Source organism: Neofelis nebulosa, chromosome 2 (assembly GCF_028018385.1).
Source record: "Neofelis nebulosa isolate mNeoNeb1 chromosome 2, mNeoNeb1.pri, whole genome shotgun sequence".
NCBI classification, from domain to species: domain Eukaryota; kingdom Metazoa; phylum Chordata; class Mammalia; order Carnivora; family Felidae; genus Neofelis; species Neofelis nebulosa.
The window spans coordinates 163646473-163654966 of record NC_080783.1 but is presented as its reverse complement, the minus strand read 5'-3'; the positions used below and the strand labels follow the sequence as shown (position 1 = coordinate 163654966).

Below are 8494 nucleotides of genomic sequence, written 5' to 3'. Positions count from 1 at the left end.
CAGGTAAACCCGTAGGCTGTGTCCCCAAGCTGGTGTCAAGGCTCTGAGGAGCTATGAATGTAGCCACTGAGATTCTGAAGAGCCTCTCGTTCCAATAAAGAAGGACAGGACACACAGTTCATAATAAGCTCATCAAACCTTTACACTTTTACTCAGAGACAGTTGTGAATCAACTAGAATATAGTACAGGCTTTAAAATAAATGATAAAGTATAAAAGAGATTAAAGGAATCAGAATTTGAAAGCATAAGCAACGCATGTAAAAAACACTGAAATGGAGATTTCATACTCAAAACATACCAAAATAACATTGTGGCAATGATGGCAGGGTCTGAAATGATTTTCTGATGATAGAACTGAAGAAAAGAGTGCAAATCACAAACATGGTAAAGCTAGGTAATTGGACATTCTTAATTAATGCATTTGAAAACCAACTGATTCTAGAAATAGTAGCTTCCGGTCTTGTATTTAGTTTTCTTCCTCTTAATTTCAAATCTCAACACTGCCAAGAATGGAGCTACAAATAGCTGTGTGTCTTCTGTGGAATTTCCCAGTTCCCTTGTGATTGTGTGGAACTTCCATAGATTTTGTCTAGTGGATGTAACAAAAATGGTAGTGTTTAGTTGAAACAAGTTAAAAAACCAAAAGGTACACTCTGCTTCATGCTTCAGGCTAAAAGAAGAAAACAAAGCAAACCCAGTCATTCAAAGCAAACCCAGTGCTTTGCTTCCTGTTTTCAGTATGGGTTAAAGAAGGCACTGTCTCCCAGACTTGGGTTGTGTGAAAAACAGGCATGCCAGTAAAGGTAATTTAAATGGAAGGAAAAGTGATGTTCAGGGACTGTGGAAGTCAGCAATCCATCCAGTAAACTAAACTACTTGTCTACCTTAAAAGAAATAGGGGGGAAATGAAGCTGTTGAGACCCGAGAGCCAAAATTAGAGTAATCACATTGTAGAAATATCTCAATCCTTCTCCTTTTCCCCTTTTTCTCCTCTTTTCTCCCCCAACCCTGTCTCTCTGTCTCTGTCTCTCTGTCTCTGTCTTTCTCTCTCTATATATATACATATATATCCATTTCCCTTTCTTTTTTGACGTATTCATGAAATTTTATGAAAACATAAAATTTGTTCTACTTTGTAAGATATTAAAAAAGAAAGAAGCTTTTTCAAGTACATCAGAGATGGACAGCTAGCAGCTGGATAATTATGTAATCAGATTTGAAGTGTACATTCATTAATCCATTCAGCAGATATCTCTTGAATACCTAATATGTGACAAACAGTTATACGGCTTTCCAAAACTCAGGCCATTCATGGAAGAGCTTTGGTATTCATATGTACTAATTGCATTTGATGGTGTACTGTGGCATCTTTTGAGAATATAAATGTATGTTATATTTAGCCCGTGATGAACAGTTGCTTGAGCCATTAGGCTCTTCTATGAAATTGACATGACACGTTGGTCATATTTTGAGGGATTTTTCTTCATAACACTTTTTTTTTTCAGGTTAAATTTTGCTGGCAGATCCTTATTTCCTCAGTTAATCACACACATGCACCTTGTTGACAATTGCAGGATATTGAATTTAAGAAAACAAGTTTTCAGGAAATTGTTAAACTTATTGAGTGATTTACTGTCCTTGTAGTTTGAATATTTTCTTGATGCCTTGTTTTTTCTTTTTTTTTTTTTATCATTTTCTACATATTCCATTTGAATGCTGGAGACAGTGTCCTCTAGAATAAAGAATGGAGGAAACTAGACTGATCTCAAAGGCTTAAAAGAGAAAGAACAAAGTCTGTTGTTCAAAGGCAACTGAACAAGGAACTAAACAACTTAAGTTCTAATCCCAACTCTGGGACCAAAGAGATAGACCATTTTCATTAAGATATGTGTCCTTTCTATACCTCTTCTCTATTAGTTGCTAGCATTTATTGAACTCTTACTATGTTCCAGGTAACTGTTTTAGAATGTTTCATGTGCTAGCTCCTTTTATTCCCTATATGTGTGTGTGTGTGTGTGTGTGTGTGTGTGTGTGTGTGTGTGTGTATTTAATTTAAATTCAAGTTAGTTAACACGCAGTGTAGTTTTGGCTTCCGGAGTAGAATCCAGTGATTCATCTCTTACATATGACACCCAGTACCTTCTTTTATTCTTACAACAATCTCTATTGGTACTGTGATTATCCCCACTTTACAGATGAGTGGGGAACAGGGCTATTAAGTAACTTGCCCAAGCATGTACAGTTAGAAGTAGAGGAGCTGGTGTTCAAACCCAGGCAGTTTGTTTATCACTACACTGTACTGCTTCCCTACAATACCTTTTATTAAATCACTCTAATGAAAAAAACAGTGGGATAATGGCTACAATATTCTGAAATTTTCCTTTTGGTTCTTTTTAGACTATTTAAAATTATAAACATAGTACTTAGCCAGTTACATAGTTTATAAAGTTAAAATTAAGATATTTTATTCCTTAATACCAATTCTACAAATTTGTTAACAGTTTGCTGTGTATCCTTTCAGAGATTTTCTATGCTCATATCACATGTATTTTTTAAAGCAAAAATGTAATATAGGGTAAGTATTGTTCCACATTTTTCCTTTAAAACAGAATAATTTATGATATACATCTTCTCCATCACTGCATATAAATTTACCAATTTTCTTAAAGAACTGCCCACAATTCTACGTTATGAATATATAGCAATTAATTTAACTCTGCTTCTACTGATGAGTTTATACTGCTCTTAAAATTTCAGGATTACAATAACTTGACAGTGAATGGTCCTATACACACACACACACACACACACACACACAGGTGTACATGTGCATGTATTTCTAGAAAATGGATTCCTAGAAGTAACATACTTTTGAAAATCATGAAGGATAATATTAATTTAAAGAATCACTTGTGACTAACTTACTTTTTTTTTTTTTACTATTTTTTTTTTTAATTATTTGTTTTGAGACAGAGAGAGCAAGCAGGGGAGGGGCAGAGGGAGGCGGAGAATCCCAAGCAGGCTCCACACTGCCTGAGGGAATTTGGAAAAAGGGAGCAGGCAGAAGTCAGGAACATTTTTGTTTCCTCCAGGCAGGGGCTGCGCTGTGAAGGTGTGCTGTCTGGAGCGGTTGCTATTCCCTTGTAACCAAGAAGACATATGCCCAAGGATGAAAATCAGTGTATGGAAGATGCCAGAGCTCAATCAGCTGCTGAACTAACCAACTCTGGAGATTCCCTACCTCTGGACTTCTTGTTAAAAGAGTTACAAAGGTCTTGACTGTTTAAGGAACTTTTACTGGTGTTTTGGTTAATGGTAACTGGAAGCAGTCTAGTTGATCAATAGTTACTAGTTCGGAGCACTTCCTCAGTTTCAAAAGCCATATTAACGTATCCTACAAATCCTATTTTGCCAAACCAAAGTGAAAGTTTCAATTATTATCCAACAAATTCAGATTATGTAGAGAACCTCTAAAGCAGGCTTCAAAGTCTTCTTTTAGCAATAGAAGTTTAAGCGGGGGGAAGAGTGGGTCCTAAATTTGCTTTTTCTTTGACTGTGGAGGTAAGTTGAGAATGTTATAAAAAAATGCAGAAGTGAGAACAAAGTACAGGTTTCCCCCCGCTAACAGGAGAATGTTCCGATGAAAAATTTTGTAAGCTGAAATGGTATAAAGTGAAGAAGCAATCACCATTAATTTATGTGGAAAAAATTTTCAGCACTTCCAGGCCCCCAAAATAACCTCCTTTAGGTTTTTCTGATACCTAGGACACATTTTGCTAACACTAGCACAAAATAAATTGAGATAAACACAGACTCACAGACTCAGTTCAGAACTATGGCAGCTATTGCTGAGGTGCTGAGTGTAGTTCCCAGGGAAAGAGCTTGGTGGCGCCATTCTCGCTGTTCAAGGTGCGCTGCCTAACAGGTTCTCTCTGAAACAAATGAGGAATGTTATTTTCAATTTTTACCTTTTCTCCTAAGAGTGAAAATCCTCTTCAGATTTCTATTAGTGAAAATAGGTACTAACATAGGTTTTCTGTAAAAGGGAAGTGGCATAATGCAAAAATTCTGAAAAGCAGGGGATATCTTTGTACTCTTTTTCCTAAGTTGTAACTATTACAACACCATCACACAGTGTGAAGGAAAAAAAAAAATCTCATAGCCATTTAATGCACATCAACTGTTTTAGAGAGTGATGAGCTGATGGAGACCAGTTTAGCCTTTCTTCTAAAAGTTCAGAATTCCCAAATATAAACAGTTTAATTTCATTGCATTCTAAGCTTTTGAGCAAAGTGTTCTAAACTTATGAGATGTTGTCTGGCATGCATAATTTATACTAAGTTTATATTTTGTTTTCAAAGGGTCATTTTTGTTTTGTCTATCATTGTCAAACACTTGGGATCTGAAATTAAAATCTTATTCACAAAAGAAATTAGCTCAACACTTATAAATTAACAGGACTCTCATGGAAATGGATCTGACCTAGATAATCAAAGCTATTCTGCTGGAGTTTTGATCAGAGTTTTAATATTAGTTTAATCAGAGGTAACACTCTCTAAATAAAGCACATAGTATTTTATTTCATCATATAGTAATTTAATTTTCATAACTTAAACTGGGAGGCTTAAATTATATCATTTGCCACTTTCTCGTATTGTACATTCATGTTTAAAAAAAGATAACGCATGCTTACATTGATGATTATGAAATCTGCACGTTCCTTCTGGACCAGAAAAGTCTGAATGCCTACTGAATGCAATGGTCAAGAGTGTGGTGTTTGAGGTCATGTGCTTTTGGATTCAAACACCTACTCTCATTTACTTTGACATCTTGCACAAATCATATTATGGCCCTCCAGCCTTAGTTTCTGCAAGTATAAAACGGAAGCAGTGGAGTGTTATATGAATAACGTCTACTTCATAGGATTTGAAGAACAAATGAAATTATGTAAGGTACTTAGCATGGTGGCTGACCCATTAAAAGTGCCTCCAAAATATAAGTTATTGTAGACAAAAATACTCAACTCCCTTCTGTTTGTGTAGATCATTAAATTTTCTAAATTATTTCTTATATCATCCCAATTTATTCTGAGACAAATGAAAAGATAAGACAGATATTAACATAACCATTTTATAGAAGTTGTAAAAAGGGATTGTCAGCAGGCCTGAGATCATTCATTTTATGTTCATTCATTCAATATTTACTCAAAAAATATTTATTGAGTGTCCACTATGGACCAAACACTGAGCAAGGCACTCCAAGATACAAATTAATGAAAGAATCAAAACAAGAATTGTCCGTTATTTTTGTGACCTAGTATGTGGTCACACCAACCCCCTTTTTGTGCAATTTACAATTTCTTTCTGGAAAACTTATCCTTCCCTTATTGTTTGCAACCTTGATGGTACAAAGGGACATGGCATAAACTAAGGCAGCCAGTCTCAGTAGCCTGGGTTTTGGAAACTTATGGGGAAGGACACAAGGATAAAAAGAATTGCAGCTTGTTCAGCCCAGATGACGCCTTCCATTAGTCCATGTAAAGATGCTCAGAGCTGCTCTAACTTAAGCCCTGATTATCTGATGCTATAATGTGGGTAAGATTCTCTCTTTCTCTCTATGTCTCCGTATATATATTTCCCCCTTCCTTAGGTTAACCAATGTCAGATTATATTGCTTTCAACCAAAGAAACTTAACTTAGAAACTTTGAAAGTGTGACATCACTCATCCCCAGAAGTCTTGGAATCTGTTTCTAAGAAAACATTGGTATCACGGAGTGTGGTTTTAAATTTTCTTTATAGTTTCTGCCAGAGTTAGCTTGCTTTTAACAGACAAGCCTTGACATTCATACTTACCAAATTCATCCCATCTAATTACGATCTGTTGATATTTTCTAGCAGTGCATTAGAGATCTATGCTTTTACTTAATATCTGCTCCTTTGTTCCCATATATGTACATAACAAATTGAGTTTAATCCTGCACTGAATCCAATCTGTAGTGTGCTAAGATGCTTTATAAGAGGACTGTCCTAGAACCTAGATTCTTGGTCTTCTCTATTCTTTCAGAACCTCCTCAATCTTGGGATTGGTTTTCCAGCTCATATCCTTCTTAGTTGTTGGTGCTCTAGCTTGTTATATGTCAGGCACTGAGTACTCACCTTTCGTTTTTACTCTGAGTATCTTTCTTTCCTGGAAAGCCTTATACTGTAGTCTTTGTGACTACTCTATCTTAGTTTTATTTTGTACCTAGGAAGAGAGAAAGTACTAATTTATTGATGTTCCCTTTACAGCTGAAGCAAAACCAAATAATGGCATTATTTTTTTTAGGCTAATCTATTTCTCTGATTCTTCATTCCCCATGTTTGCTCCATTTCTCTTTTCCATTCTATAACAATCCAGGCTCTGCCTTATGTCTTTCCCTTATGTAGTCAATTTTCTCGGTAAAACAAACTTCAAAATCTCAGTGACTTAGCACCAAAACAAATTTTTTTTTCACTCATGGATCTGTTGATGAGCTGAGTTTGGCCTCAGCCTGAATGTTGGGTGCAGATCTGCTCCATGGATCTCCTTGCTTCTTTGATAGCATATGTTACTTTCGTGGTGGATGGCAGAGATGCAAACTTCTGAACCAAATCCTGAAAGCAACCTAAAACCTCTGCTTATATCATAGCTGCTACAGTGTGTTGGCCAAAGTAATTCACATGACCAACATTAGTGCCAATGGGGGTGGGCAACATACTCTTTACTTGGTGAGTGATACTGTAAGGTTGTGTTCAATTTTATAGCAAGGTGGGAGGGAAGAATTAGAAACCATAATCCGGTCCACATCTCCCTATGTTCTCCTAGAGCCTGGCATATATCCATTCTATTTATCTCATGCCTTCAGAATCTAAGGTGAGCTTAAGAACAGAAGGAAAGCAGAATCCTACACAATACAAACCCATTTAACCTTAGTGTTAGACCTTGCAAATAAAATACCATGTTAGTTTTGTTTTGTTTTGTTTTGTTTTGTTTTGTTTTTTTTAACCAAGAGTGTAGAGAGGGAAGAAAGCAGTATTTTATGGTGTTCTGGCAAAAGCATTTAGACCATATTTCATAGGAATTCTATATATATTCTAGACAAATTGCCTTCCATCTATCTTGAAAATATAAACATAAGTTTATTGACTACTCAGTATGTGGCAAGTACAACGTATGTTCTTTATGAGCATCACCTTTTACAATTCTTATGAAACCTCTGTGAAGTTTATTGATAAAGAAACTCAAATTTAGAAAGGTTTAGTTTTCACAAAGGTAAGATTAATTGTTCTGTAGCCATGGCAACAATTAGTCAACAGAACTGTTTTTAAATTTGTCACTTACAGTGAATGCACTTTCATAAGCCAACTTATCAAGGCCAGTCCTCTGCTTCTGAAAGTTAGCCATTCAGGACTTGCACCAGTAAACACATTGCTGAGTTTTAACCCATCAACAGCAGTTTTTACACCTAGTAATCAGGTTTCTACAGATGCCCCTAAAAGTCTCTATGAACTGCATGCCTCCCCAAATTTTATGGAAGACCAGCTGAGCCTGTGCCTAGCCAGTCTCACTCTTTCTTGCTGTAGTAAGAATATCTTCAGCCTTTGTCTTTTTATTTCAGAGAATGTGCGATGGTTTCATGGTCTTTTGAGAGTAATTTATCCACATTTGCACAGCTGGAAAATGGTAAAGTCAAGCAACAAACCTATTCCATTTGATTTCAGAGCCTAAATTCTTACTTAGCACACTAATCTGCCTCTCCTCATTCCACAGTAGCTACTGCCCAGGTACTCTTCCCTGGAACAGTTTAGCCTCTGGGTTAATTCAACCTTTGGATTGTAATTTAATTTTGCGTATCTTAACTATCCAACTAACTTGCAAGATCAGTTGAGCCTTACACAATTTCACATTCCCAGTGACTAATTTATCCATTATTCATTATTAATTTAAAAGATATTCAATGGAGTACTTAATATGTGCTAGGCACCGTGATAGTGATGAAATTAAGAACTTTCAGCTCTCAAGGGCTTAAATGCAATGTGAAATGTACCACCACCCATATAGGGTACAGCAGGACCTGAGAGGTAAGAGTGCCTATGTCTGTCATTAGCATTATGTAAATTGCCAAATGATTGTTATTTGTATATTCATTCTATGAAGCAATTATTTTATGGCAGAGAAAAATAGTCCTCAAATTGTTAAAACCATTCATAAGTCAAACATTGAATCAGGAATTGTTCTAACCCAAATATGAGTTCTTTAGAAGGAGGTCACATCATAAATTTGCAGTTTATCAAGTGATAAGACATTTAAGACTGTCATTTTCTGTTTCTACTGCCCTAAAGGTTTTTATTATTTATAAGTGCAGTTATAGTTTTCTAATATAGAATATTACACATCTCAGATAACTGATGCAAAACATTGAGAAAATATGGAAAAAAAACTTTCATGATATTTAGTAAAACAGGAACTGGCTT

At 35.8% G+C, this 8494-nt stretch overlaps 1 long non-coding RNA gene across 2 annotated transcripts in view; it reads left to right on the top strand.

Annotated features, from left to right (window-relative positions):
* Positions 1 to 3094: 3094 nt before the first annotated feature.
* LOC131504567 (uncharacterized) overlaps positions 3095 to 8494 on the top strand; it is an 86301-nt gene continuing 80901 nt past the window's right edge. The window contains exon 1 of one of the 2 annotated variants that reach the window (XR_009258058.1): positions 3095 to 3273. This is a non-coding gene — a long non-coding RNA (uncharacterized LOC131504567). The remainder of the gene's footprint in view (positions 3274 to 8494) is intronic. The other variant, XR_009258059.1, reaches the window with a different exon arrangement.